Source organism: Bombus impatiens, unplaced genomic scaffold, assembly GCF_000188095.3.
Source record: "Bombus impatiens unplaced genomic scaffold, BIMP_2.2 scf_0294, whole genome shotgun sequence".
Classification (NCBI taxonomy): domain Eukaryota; kingdom Metazoa; phylum Arthropoda; class Insecta; order Hymenoptera; family Apidae; genus Bombus; species Bombus impatiens.
Window position 1 is genome coordinate 21171 of NT_176713.1, and position 15287 is coordinate 36457.

The following is a 15287-nucleotide window of genomic DNA, read 5'->3' on the forward strand; positions in this document are numbered from 1 at the left end:
ATGAAATATATAAACGAATATTGGATGAACTTGGGCATTCCACGGATCGTTCAAATTATAGCCGCTTGCAGAACTGCGTAATAAAAATTACTGTCATCAATCGTATGAGTTAAGTTTAGAATAATCTAAGTCTTTTAAATCCGGCTATCGTGAGGAGGCTGACCAGGTTTGTGTAATAAATAATAACATAATTAGAGTTTATATTAAGTTTTATATGTTATTGTCATTATTTCAAGTTAAATACATTTTAGCCAATACCAGCAATGATTCGTACAGTCTCGAATAAGCAGTTGTAAATAATTACTTATAATTAGATGCGGAAAGTATAGTTCAAAGACAAAAACCTCAATGTCTAATGGATGTAAATAAACAAATCGCCAAGCAACACGCCGAACACAGCGGCGAGCGTGCAGCTATGCTTGTGACTGTGTTAGAGATATACATGTAGTGTTACCGACAATTTTTTCCGAATATTTCGGAAACTATTGCGGTATATAGGCGGATAATATTGCGGTAAACTGCCAAGGATGAAGTTGTAGAAAATGTTGACTTCTACAGCATATCATGGAAATTCAAGCTGCCGGCAACTTCTTAACCCCTTCCCGTGCCATTTAGTTCGACGAAACTCGGGCCAAAGCGGTCGACATCGACGCGCGCTAAACAGACCAGACTGATGCTCGCAAACAGGAACTAACATTCGGACACGATCGTAACAGGCAAAAAAACAGTCCGCGAGCTCGGCTTGTTATGTTCACGTTTGGCCCAAGTATCTGGTCGCGAGTCAGACTCGCGATATTCATGTTTGAGCCAAAATCTTCATCGCGAGTTTGACTCGATAAAGTACGGGAAGGGGTTAAATAATTTATTATCTAAAATTTTATTCTCATTCTTATTCATTATTCATTAATGTTTTCTTCAGAAAAAAAATTTTTTCGTCCGTTTTTTTTAAATAACTGTGTTCGATACATTATAGAGAAACTTTTTATTCGTCTTTATAGAGCCCTCCATCTGGTAATCTTTACGTACGCTTATGTAGAGGACAACCCTGAAGTAATGCCGCATGATAGTCCCAGGGTTGAAATTACCCCAATTACCGCTCCTGTAACGGGTAACGGGTTTTTAGTAGATATGGCGCTACCATCTTGCCGAGCCTAACATAACTCAGAGGCGCGGGCCTCTATATCTAATGCATTTTCTCCTGTTCGCGCGCGTGCAGAAAAGGACAGCATATACGTATATCCATAGAATTAAACTGTCTTTGTTGGTCGTGGATTTTTCAAGATTTTCAAATTATTTATAGCAGCATAAGAATAACTTTGTTTAAAAGACTATTACATTGGATGTGTGGCGGCACTCGACAACAAATACCGTCACTCGACACTAACTTCTACCGGACGACGGTAGCGCAGTGGTTAACGTCTTAGGTTACGAACGGGTTCGAATCCCGCGCCCGTAATCCTATTTTTCTTCCACGCATCTAAATTAGAACAAAAATAGCACTACCCCAGCAGCGACACCTTCAGCCAGCAGCTACAATCATCAGGCACAACACTTACACCTCAAATTGGTGACCCCGACGTGATCGACAGCGAAAAGAGGTGTGCGACTGTGATACCGCTATCCGAGACTTCGATTATCGCGGATCTAAGACCGTGGCAATCTAGATCTACCGCTACGACACACACGGAACGGCCCTTCCTTTAGCAAAACCCGCCGACTCACGCAAGCCGGTGACTGGATACGAGACGATGACCAAGCCAGGAATGATGTAACCATTGCAAAGTTCATGGGCATCACCACCAGCATGTCATACTAAAAAGAGGAACAAAGGCCTACGAATAATTGAGATTTTTATTTACATTGAATTTGACAGTCAGTAAACAAACTATAATAGAAGATCATGATGAACAATTAAGATCGTATTTACAATGTAAAATATTGTACAATTGTTACATAGTTTGAATATATTTTGCACTTACATATTTTATGCACTTTGATATATAATATCTATATAAAAATCAGCAGCGTAATAGTGACAATTTTCAAGATGTAAAGTCGTTATTGTATTGTAGTAAAATTGAATATAATCGGCGCAGAGACATTTGCGCAGCGTACAGGATTCGCTTATAGTCCAGAAGCGTAGCCAATGAACAAGCAGTACGAATTTGTCTTTATTAGGGACGGTATTGTTCGACAGTCTTTCATATTCGGGACGCGGTAGTGCGGTCATGCTACGGAATAATTACCTATTTAAGCGTTACAATTTTTGTGTTTGGCAAGTGTTTGAGCAATTGGTAAGAAGTGCTAGTTGCTATATAAAATATAAAACCTGGTTATTCGAAAGTTGCAATTTACTATAAAAAGGATTTATTCAGGATAAATACTTTATACTTGTAAATTTTATGAATTAAAAACTTTCTGTGAATTATTTTAATCTAATAACTTTGTTCTGTCTCCAGGGTGAGTCACACGGCAATCAGATAGATTATTCCACATGTGAAAGTAAGTCGTAGAAACCAATACAGTTTTCTTATTTATTTTTCTTTTTTGTTATTTTTATTATATTTTTCGTCTCTCATGTACTACTTGCATTCATACATTTATATTAACGCAAGAGTGTTGTTATACATAGTTATATTTTAGTTTTAATTAAACTAAAATATAACTAAATTAAATATATTGATTGTAATTTTTTATATGTCGGGTTTGCATTAGAATTAGGGTTAGGGGCGTGAAACGAATCTCCGTTTGGGTTACACGTTGTCGTTATGCAATAGAGAAGACATTGACTAGTGCAAATACGATTATTATAGAACCGGATAAGTAACCGTGGTAGTTAGGTACTCGAGAAATTAATGACAATGGTCCTAGATTCAATAACGAATCCGCGGTCGACGGGATGATAGATGAACGTGTGTCTAAGGACACGAGATCATCGGATTCGTCGAGAAGAGCCTTCGTTCAGAAAGTAAGGGAAATTGGCGTTGCTGCTAATTGGTCAATCTCCATATCGGTGGTTAGAAAAAGATGCTAGCCGCCCTTGAGGGAAAGTTGCTAGTGGGAGACGCCGCTCGTTGAAAAATAGGTCTCCCCTATCTTCCCGTAGTTGGGACAAAGACCGTTTGTCTGTTTGAAGGACTTTAGTTGACTAAATCTTGAGATATATAACGGGCCCTCGAGCTAGCCGAACATGTACTGCGGAGATGCATCGACATCTGGCAATCATCTTACTCGAAGAATAGGGTCTGCGTGTGGCGAGCCACTGGACAGAAACCGTTGGAATGTTTACTGTCGCGTGTCGCCACGAATATTTCTTTTAAGGGGAGCTATAGAATTACTCCATACCTTTGTTAGACAAAGCGTTCATCCCGTTACCGCGGCTACGTTCGGCGACTGACTGTCGCCTCGAGCCCAAGCTCATTATCACAACTCTCGAACAATTACAATCGGGTTGAATAACTACAATTGTTCAATTACAGCTATAGTAGACTCTAGGTTACAATGTTGCGGGATTATCCAAAATTCCAAAGTTTCCGGTGTTCCTTCATCTCCGACATATATAAATGTTAGATCGTTCTTCCTATTTTATTTTCTCTCGCTATAAAATGTTTTCGTCAAAGATAATGCTTATTCAGAACCAAAAATAAAGTCGGTCATCGATAATGGTTACTAATAACAGAACATAACGTATAAATATTTCTATAATTGAATATTCATATAAAATAATTATGTTTTCGTTAATATTAATTATTCTTCGAATCTTGTATTGTATTTATTTGACAGATAGTAATTTTTTACGAAATTTGTTTAAAAATCCTCCTCTGATGCACTTCGTGATACATAAAGGAGCTTATTCGAGTAACACAATTCTTCATAAATTCCTTTCCATGCTGTTATGGTAAGTTTTTTTCCCTACTTCTTTTTGATTATCTACTACTGCTGTATTATTTGCTATAGTGTCTGCATTTTGATCACAAAATGCATTGTTTCATTTAAGAAAAATGATTCAGTATATTCATTCGTTATCTTTCCTATTTATCAACCAAAAATTATGAATGTAAAAAAACAGTTCTCCCCAGTTCTCAGATTCTGTTGCATGTCATTACAATTTGATATGGATATGATTTGAATAATGTACCGGGTCTGATATCTACAAAATCGCCTAAAATTTTCAATTCTTATATGTATTTTATATGTAGATATTTTATTATACATAGAAACCTAACCTCAATATTTAACCAATGGCGAAACAATAAGCGGTAGAATATCTCACGTGAGATTGATGTTATCGGAAAAAGTTTTAACAAAAATTGTTTAGTTCGAAAGAAGACATCACATACGGTACAAATTACTTTTTTGTAGATCAGTAGTGGGGTTCCATTTCAACTTCATTTTTGCAAATGGAACCATATTTTGTTTAATACATTCATTGATCTATCTTTGTATTCGTTATCAAAAAATTAAAAAGTATTGTTAGCTCACCAGATATCTTAACTTGAATTCGTCGTATGAAAGCTAAATAAGGACGCGAAACGGTACTTTTGTGTTTACGTTCTGCTTGTCTTTCCTTTGTTCCAGCGTAAACACAATGCCGCTTCGTGTTCTATGTTTATCTTTCATACGACAAATTAAACGTAAGATATTATCTAAATTAACAGTTTTTCGACGTAAATAAGTTAATACTTTTTTACATGCTATAAAACGTTACGATATCGGTTACACCACTGTTGTTTACTAAGCACGAGTTTCGACTGATTGGAGATAAAAAAGAATAGTAATAGAAACAAAGGCGCTAACCACTGCGCTGCCGTTGTCCGGTGTTAGTTAGTGTCGTGTGGTGGTATTTGTGCTGTCGAGTGTCGCCACAGTACTATCTGAAACACGAGGTGCGACTAACTCACCTTTCTTCTCCCACGTCATTTCAGAACTTATTGCCATATATAGCTCACAGCTCACAGGTTTGATAACTTCACTCGATGACTCTATGTCGGATTTCTTTCTGATAAACACGTTCCTAATTTCATTACTGCGTATCTTTGTCGGGGAATGAAATTCGGCAGAAAACCATTTTCTGTGCGTGAGAGTTGAGAAAGTGAGAGAAGAGGATTGCCAGTTTTGAATATGAAAATAGAAGCAATGTGCTGCACTTTACCAAAATTAAATGCTAGAATTATATACTTTATTTTAAATATGATCTCAAATGTTAGGAAATAACGTAGTATACTATTAACGAAAAAATAATGCGTTACAGGAAACTTCCTGTATCGAGAGCTTCTCGAAACGAATTTCAAAGACCTAAAAATATCAACGGTCAAAGAAGAAATCGACAGACATGTAAAAAAATATAAGGAAAGGACGGCAACAAATCCAAACCAGCTGGCTATTGAAGCGAGCAAAACTCTCACAAAAAGAATACTAAAGAGAAAACACCTCATTGACCTCACTGAAGAAATAAAATAGAGCAACTGAAAAACAGTATCCCGCTTGGGGTAGCCATCCACATGTTAATTAGCAATAAAGCTAGAAGAATCTACCGAATGTCTAGCTGGACAAATTACAAAGCACGTATTTTTTAATTATATGTAGTGAAAGATTTACGTGACAATGCAGTACAATGGAGTGAGCACAGTGAGCAGAGGAACGCGATTACTATGATTGTATGATGTTATTTACGTGATATCTAAAATTGTCAGAATGTAATAATATCTTCAGTTTTCAGAGCTGAAATAATTATGCAGCGCAATAAACTAAATAAATCGGCAAATAGTTCGAACAGACAATACCTGGCGATGTAAAATGATGAAATACCTAAGTATTTCAGAATATTGTGCGGAACTAAAGATAGCAGGGGCGTTCTGCTAGTAACGAATTAGGGCGTGAACAAACAAAGGCTATTATTTAAGAAATCCATCTGGTAATAATAATCCATCTGATCATAAGATCATTGGCAACAGAAATCGTGAATGTTTCTTCTTGAACAAAGCGTTCAACCACCAACTTTGTAGTGTTTTAAGCAGTTAAAATCCTGCAAGACTGTAAACGTTTGGAACTATCTTTCAAAGATAGTAGTAGTATCATTTAGGAAATGAAAGCTACTCAACCTAATATTTTATGTTAATTAATTAACCAGGGGATATCGTAAAACATGTACATGAAGATTTTCTTCCGAAGATTTCCTTTTGTTGAGGTTATTCGATGTGTAAACAGAGAAAACACGTGGATAAATTGTAAGGCAGAAAATATATTTAAATAGAAGTGTAATTATAAGTAAGAATACAATTTGAGCTGGTCTAGATCCGCACGCTAGCTGTGTTACCCAATAACTGAAAACCCCGAAGCCAACATCGCCAGTCTACCGTTTATGGCCTGACTTCGTCGCAGTCTTTTGTCTACGCGCTGTCGATGGCTTCGGTGCTTGAGAAAACTAAAAAGACCAGATGTAGAGTTTTCTTATAAGTGGTGACCACCTCAACACCTTTCTACAGAAGATTTTATTAGATTCATACGGCAACGTGAGCGGAGTGCTTAAGAGTAGATAGAGTGACAGAAAAAGTGGAGTTTACTGTCGTTTTTACAACTAGATGATCCAAGCTGTTATTTTAGCCATAAAGCGTGCGGTAGGTTTTGTGTACGAAGAGAACGTGTGTTCTTATACGTTGATGGCATTTTTAAGTTCGGCGGCAACTTTTTCACGATCGCAGAGGCCAAGTCCAGCGGCGTATTGTTATACGAACGAGGACTCTAAGTCCGAAAGCGTAACGGCGGCACTAGACGACTACTTTCGCAAACGTTAGGCAAACAGGGAATAATTAGTCCACAAATACTCGACCCCGATGAATTTATAGAAAACTACACCAAGGCAATAGGTAACCAGATGTACAACACCGCAATCTCTGCCAAAACCGAACATTTTCAGTTTATACTCGACATCATTGATCTTAAAATCTTCGCAGTATGTGACAGAATATTCTTCAAAATTATGGTATCTTTAGTCTCTAACACGGAATGGAATATGCTGCAGGTATACCCTATCCCGAGTAAGAGAAATGGATTATTTTTGGCTCCAGTAGTCGAACATCAGTATTTAACTTATCAATAACTTCAAACCGTTCTATTACAGCCATGATCACATCCACTAACAAAACCTACCAACGCACATTGACGTTCCTGATCATACCAATAATTTCGACATCAATCTCAGATCAACCCACAGATTGATCCGCAATCCCGATACCTAAAAATATCCAGCTAGCCGATCCAGCATTTCATCTACCAGCCTCAATTGATATTTTGTTGAACTCAGGGCCCACAGTTGCTTCATTGTGTGTCGGTCAAATCAACCTTAATCCATAAACAGGTCCCGATCTGCGCCTGCAAAAACGCGATTTGGATGGGTTATCGGGGGGAGCCCACCTTCCCCATTAACTGCAAAGGTCTTCCATGCTTCCACAACGGATCTAGAAACGGACCTCACCTACTTTTGGGAACTCAACGAGGGATTACGGACAAAACATATATCAGAGGCGGATCGACGATTTGAGGAACATTTTCAAAATCACGTTCAACGCCCCAGCGAAGGGCGATACATCGTTGCACTCCCCTTTAACGAAATACTTTCTTCACTCAGATCATCTAAAACAACGGCGATGAAACGACACGCCTCTCTCCATCACCAATTCCAACGAGATCAACGATTTGAAACAGCGTATCGGGCGGTCATTCAGGAATATTTGGAATTGGGCCACATGTGTAAGGTTGCATCACACCACCAATCGGATAACGAATACTGCGTAATCAAAGACACGAGCTCATCTACAAAACTTCGCGTTGTGTGTGTGGGTGTAAACGACACCCTTTATACAGGCCCGAAATTGCAAGAGGATTTGTTCGATATCCTCTTGAGATTCCGATCTTACCAATACGTTCTCATCGCCGATATCGAGAAAATGTATCGACAATTCCTCATGCGGCCGGAAGATCGAAAGTATCAGTAAATTTTATGGCGCAATTCCAACGGCGAGTTGGAAACATATCAAATCAACACTGTTACGTTTGGACTGTCAGCAGCACCCTATCTAGCTATCCGGTGTCTTAAACAATTAGCAGGCGACGAAGGACACCGATTTCCGCGAGCTGCATCAGTATTGCAACGAGATTTCTACGTCGACGACGCCCTCACCGGGGCTGACGCGATATCGGAGCGCTGACCATCCGAACAGAACTCACCGAACTTTTCCAACTGGCCGATCTAAAAATAAGAAAATGGGCATCCAAGAGCCGGGAACTACTTAACGGATAATCTGAACATGATATAAACCAGAATTTACAACTGGGTGAGTCTCAACCTTTAAAAACGTGATCGCTAGAATCTACGATCCTCTGGGGTTACTCGCGCCAGTGACCGTTCGTGCAAAAATCTTGCTTGAACGAGTCTGGGCATTGAAAGTCGATTGGGATGAGTCTCTCCCCTCAGATTTACACTCAGAATGGAACAGGTATTATTCTCAATTGTCACTCTTAAACAATATCACGTTCCCACGCAAAGCAATGATTGAGTCAGCAATGGAAATCGAAATGCATGGATTCTGATACGCCAGCGAGAAGGCCTACGGCGCCTGTATTTATCTCCGACCCGTTAACCCTGACGGCCGCGTATGGACACAGCTGCTAACCGCGAAATCAGAGGGAGCCCCGCTTAAATCCCGAACCATCCCTCGGCACCAGCTGAGCGGAGCCCTCCTACTTATGTCCCTGATGTCGACAATACAGCAGGCTTTATTACACAATATAACTCGCACTGTCCATTGGACCGACTCCACCATCGACCTCCATTGGAGGAGGTTACCACACACTTAAAACATTTGTTGCTAATAAAGTCTCCGAGATCCAAAGAAAAATCAGCATCCGCAATTGGCGCCATGTTCCTACCAACAACAATCCCGCGGATCTAATATCGCGAGGCCTGTGGCGGATCGGTACCAACAGGACGCCGACAGGTTGAGGCATCAACGCGGTCGTAACACCTCCCGGGTGATCCGCGGGTACCAACCGCCAACACCGGAGGACTACTATGACGACAACGAGTCTGTCTCGCTAGCGGTCGAATATACAAATACCGCACCTAGCGAGACTCCCTCTACGTCTAAGGCAGGGACTACAGCGTATAGCCTTACTGACGAGTCCACTGGTAGTCCCGGGACGAAACGCGCATTCTCTTTTCACCTGGCAGCAATTACACCTCCGTCACATGCTATCACACCTACCAACTTAAACAAGACAGACCCTATCGTGTGGTACTACGCAACATCCACCACTCGGCTAACTTAGACGAACTGAAGTTCGAACTCCTTAAACTTGGTCATGAAGTAATTAACATCAGCAACATAAGACACAGAATCTCAAAAAACCCGCTAATCCTATTCTTCATCGACTTAAAACAAAAACCTAATAACAAACAAATCTATAACATAACTCGACTAATGAAATCGGTGGTAACAATCTCCTTTAATAAAAAATGAGATAGTGCAATGTAAAATGTGCCAAAGGTACGGTCATACGCAGAAATACTGCAATCATAATTTCCGCTGCGTTAAATGTGCAGGTACACACCCCACTGGGGAGCAGAAGGCGGGTATGGGTTCTCAGGGCGTAGGAAATCCTGGTTTCCTCAGGTCCCACGCCCTGGGAAACCCCGATGGACCTGATATGCTCCTATAGTCGGATGGCGGCTGGTCGGTGCCTTTAACACCCGTCAGTTCGCTGAATTTCGGAGAAGTTGGTGGGCCCATAACTGCCAAGACCACTCACCTCGCCTTCTCGTGGAGCTCCCTGTCACCCCGCACCGGCCTTGACCGGGGTAAGGTGCGAAAGAGAGAGTGGCACCAGGATGGAAATTTTTGTTGACGACTTGGCGAAAAACAATTACATAAAAGTGATGGATTCAGTCTACAAAAAGAAGCACGTTTACGTGCAGGGGAGGGAGACCGCAGTACCGGCGCAGCAGACCCCACTGAGTCATCTCACGATCACGGCCGTCGAGGGTGGACCACTAAGCCGCCCGACGCGTTTCTGCGCCTGGCGAGGTGGTAAACAGTAGAGTGGAGGTATCAGAGGAGGACAGAGAGCCTCCAAGGAGAACTACGAGGGGTTCGCAGAGAGTGTTTTTCTCGCTCCGGCCATGGTAGCCGATGCCACGTCATCGATGGCGGGAGGATTGCGGACGCGAGAGAGGTCCGACGACGAAGAGTCGGTTGCTTCATTCGCGTCGCGCTAATCGCTGGTTTCGACAACGTTCAGGAGAAAGAAGAAGAGGATTATGAGCACAACTCCGGACGTTTCCGAGGAACTGACCATCCAAATAAGGACGAGCTCGGCCACGTACGTCAGCGCCGGGCTAACAAGGCACGTCTCCGAGATTATGCGGATGGTGACGGCATCGTCCAACCTCAAGGGGACGTATATAAAAGCCCTGAAGGACGCAGCGAGTTATATCACCGCCGCATGGAAGAACGAATCGCCGAAAAGGACGGGACCAGTGCACAGCAGCAACACCGGAGCCACGAGGTTTGTGGAAGCAACAAGGCTGTCAGCGTTGGAGGAGGAAAACGCAGCCCTTCGTCAAGAATTATCTAGAAGGGCTGCTTGCGCTCACGAGTGCCCGCAGTGCATTGGCCCGGCGTCCGTGCCCGGCCGTCCTCTGTGGGAGGGTAAAAGCGACAGTGCGCGTATCGATACCCTGGAGAAGAAGTTCGACGAGCTCAATACCCTCAAAGGCCAAACACCTGAAGAGTTTCTACGCCCGACCATTTGGCAGCACGGTCCTGAATGGCTGCAACAGTCGAAAGACTGCTGGCTGACATGGATACTAACAACACAAATGGAATTAATAGGACAGAAAAGGGCGATTCGCCTGTCCGCGGCTCCCGTCGATTACAGCCTATTGCAAAAGTATTAAACATAAGAAGAACAAAGAATTAAACATAACGTACGATAAGCCGATAAGACATTACAAAGCATCCACTTCTCCGAGGAAGTCCGCAAACTCCGAAGGGATCGAAATACGACGTAAAAGGGGATGCTTACGCGACTCAACCCTTTCATAGATAAGGAAGGAATACTGCGAATAGGGGGTCGACTCAGTCAGTCGTCGATGACTTTCACTCAGAAACATCCTGTAATATTACTCAAGTCATCCGTTACAGCACGCATTATCGAACATGAACACAAGGTCCACGTGCACTCCGGAACACACTCCACGTTATATGCAGTTCTACCCGAGCAGTCGATCTATGCGGACGTGAGAATCAGTGCCTCCGTAAGTGCGACAAGTGGGAAAACAAAGTGACTTATAATAGAACCAATCGCTAAATGATGGAAAACATGCAAAAAAATACCACCAATAAAAATTCTAAATAAAGGCGAAACATATTCTATAAACAGAGCTGTAGACAAAACAAGTCCAAATAAACCAACAAGCGAAGTTCAGGATTGCTCAGCTATAAATGAAATAGAAATGGAAATTACACAAAATAATGACGAAAAGAATAATATCAACAATGATCTACCACATCAGAACGAAAGCTGGAAGACTGTAACTCCCAGCAGAAAACGAAAAATAACTACAAACACAAATGCTAGGAGGGCTATAGAAACAGAAAGACAACAATGGCTATAGGAAATTCCTCTACAAAACTCTTTCAGCTCACTGCCAGAAGAGATGGATTCAGACCCAGCTGTAAAACCAATAACACACATTCCCAAACCACCACCAATCTACATAGATGCTAAAATAATAGACCCCCTCATTGATCTGCTAAACAGCACTACAGGAAAAGAAAATAACACCATTAAGCAACTTAAATTGGATCAGGTAAAAGTACAAACTAATACCCCAGAAATTAATAGGAAAGTGACAAAAGCACTAAAAGAAAGAAACGCTGGGTATCATACTTACCAACCCAAAACTGATAAAAGCTACAAAGCAGTAATCAGAGGTTTACACCCTAAGGCAAATACAACTAACATATGCGAGGAATTAGACAAGATCGGGCATCAGGTAAGAACAATAAATAATATAACCAGATTTGATACTAAACAACCATTACCGCTATTTTTAACAGAGCTTGAACCTAACAATAATAACAAGGAAATTTTCGAACTTGAAAAAGTTCTAAATACAATAATTACAGTCGAGCCACCCAGACACAAAAAAAACATACCGCAATGTATGCGGTGTTAACAATATGGACACACAAAAAATTACTGCAACAGAAACCCGGCGTGCATCAAATGCGCAGGAAAGCATCTAACAATGAACTGTCCACACACGGGAAAAATAAATGATATAAAATGTTACAATTGCGGTGGAAATCACCCAGCTAGCTACAAAGGCTGTTTAGTCAGAAAACAACTTCAAATTTCTTCCGCCGCATCGAAACAGGACACACAACAATTTCCACACGTAACAGGATAACACAGAATCTATGACAACATCAAATCCACAGCACGTAATGAACAATAACCACAGTAACACCAATACCGGTGGTAGCCGAAGCTACGCGCAAGTAGTCAACCAGTCGCCACCCTCAGACAATCAAAATCAGAACAATCATAGCAACGACACTACAGAAATCAAAGAACTACTAAAACAATCCATAAAAAAACACCCAAATACTTACAAAAATGATAAGCGAATAAAACGCTAAAGTCCTCAGAAAGCAAACACAACAAATAACAGTCATGCTACAACTACTTACTAACATGCTGAGCAAAAAATAAAAATGGACATGTTTAAAATAGCCGCCTGGAACTATAACGGCCTACAACAAAGGGCCCTAAAAACTAAAACATTCCTGTACAACAATAATATAGACATAATACTCGTATCAGAAACACACTTTACTACAAAAAGTTACATAAAAGTACCGTACTACACCAAATATGACACCAAGCATCCCTCAGGAAAAGCACACGGAGGGGCCGAAATAGTAATAAAAAACGACATTAAACATCACTTACACAGCCAGGTTACTAAGGAACATATACAAGCAACCACCGTTACTGTACAAACTACCAGGAACCATTTACAGTTGTCAGCAGTATATGTACCACCGCGACACAAAATCTCATCACAAATGTGGGAAGAGTACTTTCGACACTTAGGTGACAAGTATATTGGAGACTACAACTCAAAGCACACACTATGGGGATCAAGAATCACAGCACCACGGGGTAGAACTTTGGAAAACTACACTAGAAACAATAACCTCAATATATTATCCACGGGAAGAGCGACATACTGGCCGACAGACCTGAACAAAATACCTGACCTACTTGATTTTGCAGTTACAAAGGGATTAAACGCAAATAAACTAAACATAGCACCCAGTCTCAAGCTCACCTTCGACCATACGCCCATAATAATTACATGTAGAAACAAACCAATACTTTACAGCAATTCAGAGACGCTATGTAATAAAACCACAAAATGGCAAACATTTAAAGAAATAATTGAGAACAAATTCAACTGCAACATCCCATTGAAAACACCTGAACACATCGATCAAGCAGTAACAACATTCACAGAAACTATTCAAGAAGCAGCAAGGGCAACCACTATACCCGAATCAATCAACAGACAAACAAAAATAATTCCATTAGACATCCTCGAAAAAATTAGAGAAAAAAAGAGAAGCGAAAGCAAAATGGCAAAAACATAGAACAAAAGAAAACAAAAAACAGCTAAACAAACTTGCGAAGGAAATAAGAAACAAAATAAAGGAGCACAACAATATCGAATTCACAAAATTCATAGAGTGCACACGAAAAGTACAACTACTCCCTATGGAAAGCCACAAAAAAAATACAGAAGACAATAAAAATGGTACCAGCAATCAGAAGAGCAGATAACACATGGATAAGAAGCAACGAAGAGCAAGCTGAAGAATTTTCCAACCACCTATGCAACACATTTACCCCACATAACATCAACAACAGCAACCACAATAGTGGATGCGCTAACCACTAGTACACCAACTAACAATCACTACACCATACCCAAAGCAACAGCACAAGAAATCAGAAACATAATTGAGAAAACAAAAAATAATAAAGCACCAGGAATCGATCTAATTAATGGCAAAATCTTGAAAAACCTTCCGCCAAAAGCGATAAGACAAATCACAATAATAGTTAACGCAATACTGAGAATACAATACTTTCCAAAAGTACGAAAACTGGCACAGATCATAATGTTACCTAAACCAGGCAACGACACGAAGCTAAATCATATAATCAATTCAATGAATCAAATCAATTTCATTACTTCCTGCGTTCTCTAAAATACTAGACAAAGTAATTTGCGATCGCATAAAAACCAATAATAGAGAAGGAAAAATTAATACCGAATCGCCAATTCGGATTCAGAAACAAACACTCCGCTATAGAGCAAATGCACGGACTGGTCAATGAAATAAGACTAGCACTAAAAAACAAACAATACTGCACAGCCCTCTTTATGGACATCGAGAAAGCATTTGACAAGATAAACCACAATAGCCTACTTCAATCAATCAGAAAGCAATTTCCGGAGCAGATATACCATTTAATTAAATCTTACTTAAGCACCAGAACCTTCGTAAAAATTAAAGACACATACTCTGAAGTTAAAGACACCAAGGCAGCGGATCCGCAAGGAAGCGTCTTAGGACCAATTCCATACACATTATATGCAGCCAACATACCAACCACTAACAATAGCAAAATACTGACATTCGCAGATGACACAGCTGTACTAGTCAGGCACACTAATCCTGCAACAGCTGTTACATTACTACAAGAACATATCACAAAAATAGAAAAGTGGTTCCAAGTAAAACAAATTAAAGCAAACCCCGATAAATGCAAACACATTACATTCACACTGCGAAAACAGAAACCACCAAACATTATATTAAACGGCATACACATAATACAAACAAGGCAAGTCAAATACCTAGGACTCCACTTAGATACACGATTCACATGGAAACAGCATGTTAAATCAATAATAGACAAAATACAGACAGCAAGGAGACAAATGTATTGGCTAACACGTCGAAAATCCAAACTAAGTATAGAAAGAAAACTAAAAATATATAAAATGATCATAAAACCAATCTGAACATACGGAATACCACTATGGGGAACAGCAGCAATGAGCCATATAACCAAAATAGAGGCAATGCAAGCTAAAATTCAGCGCCATGGTACGTTAGAAACGAGGACATACGGAAAGACCTTGGAATACC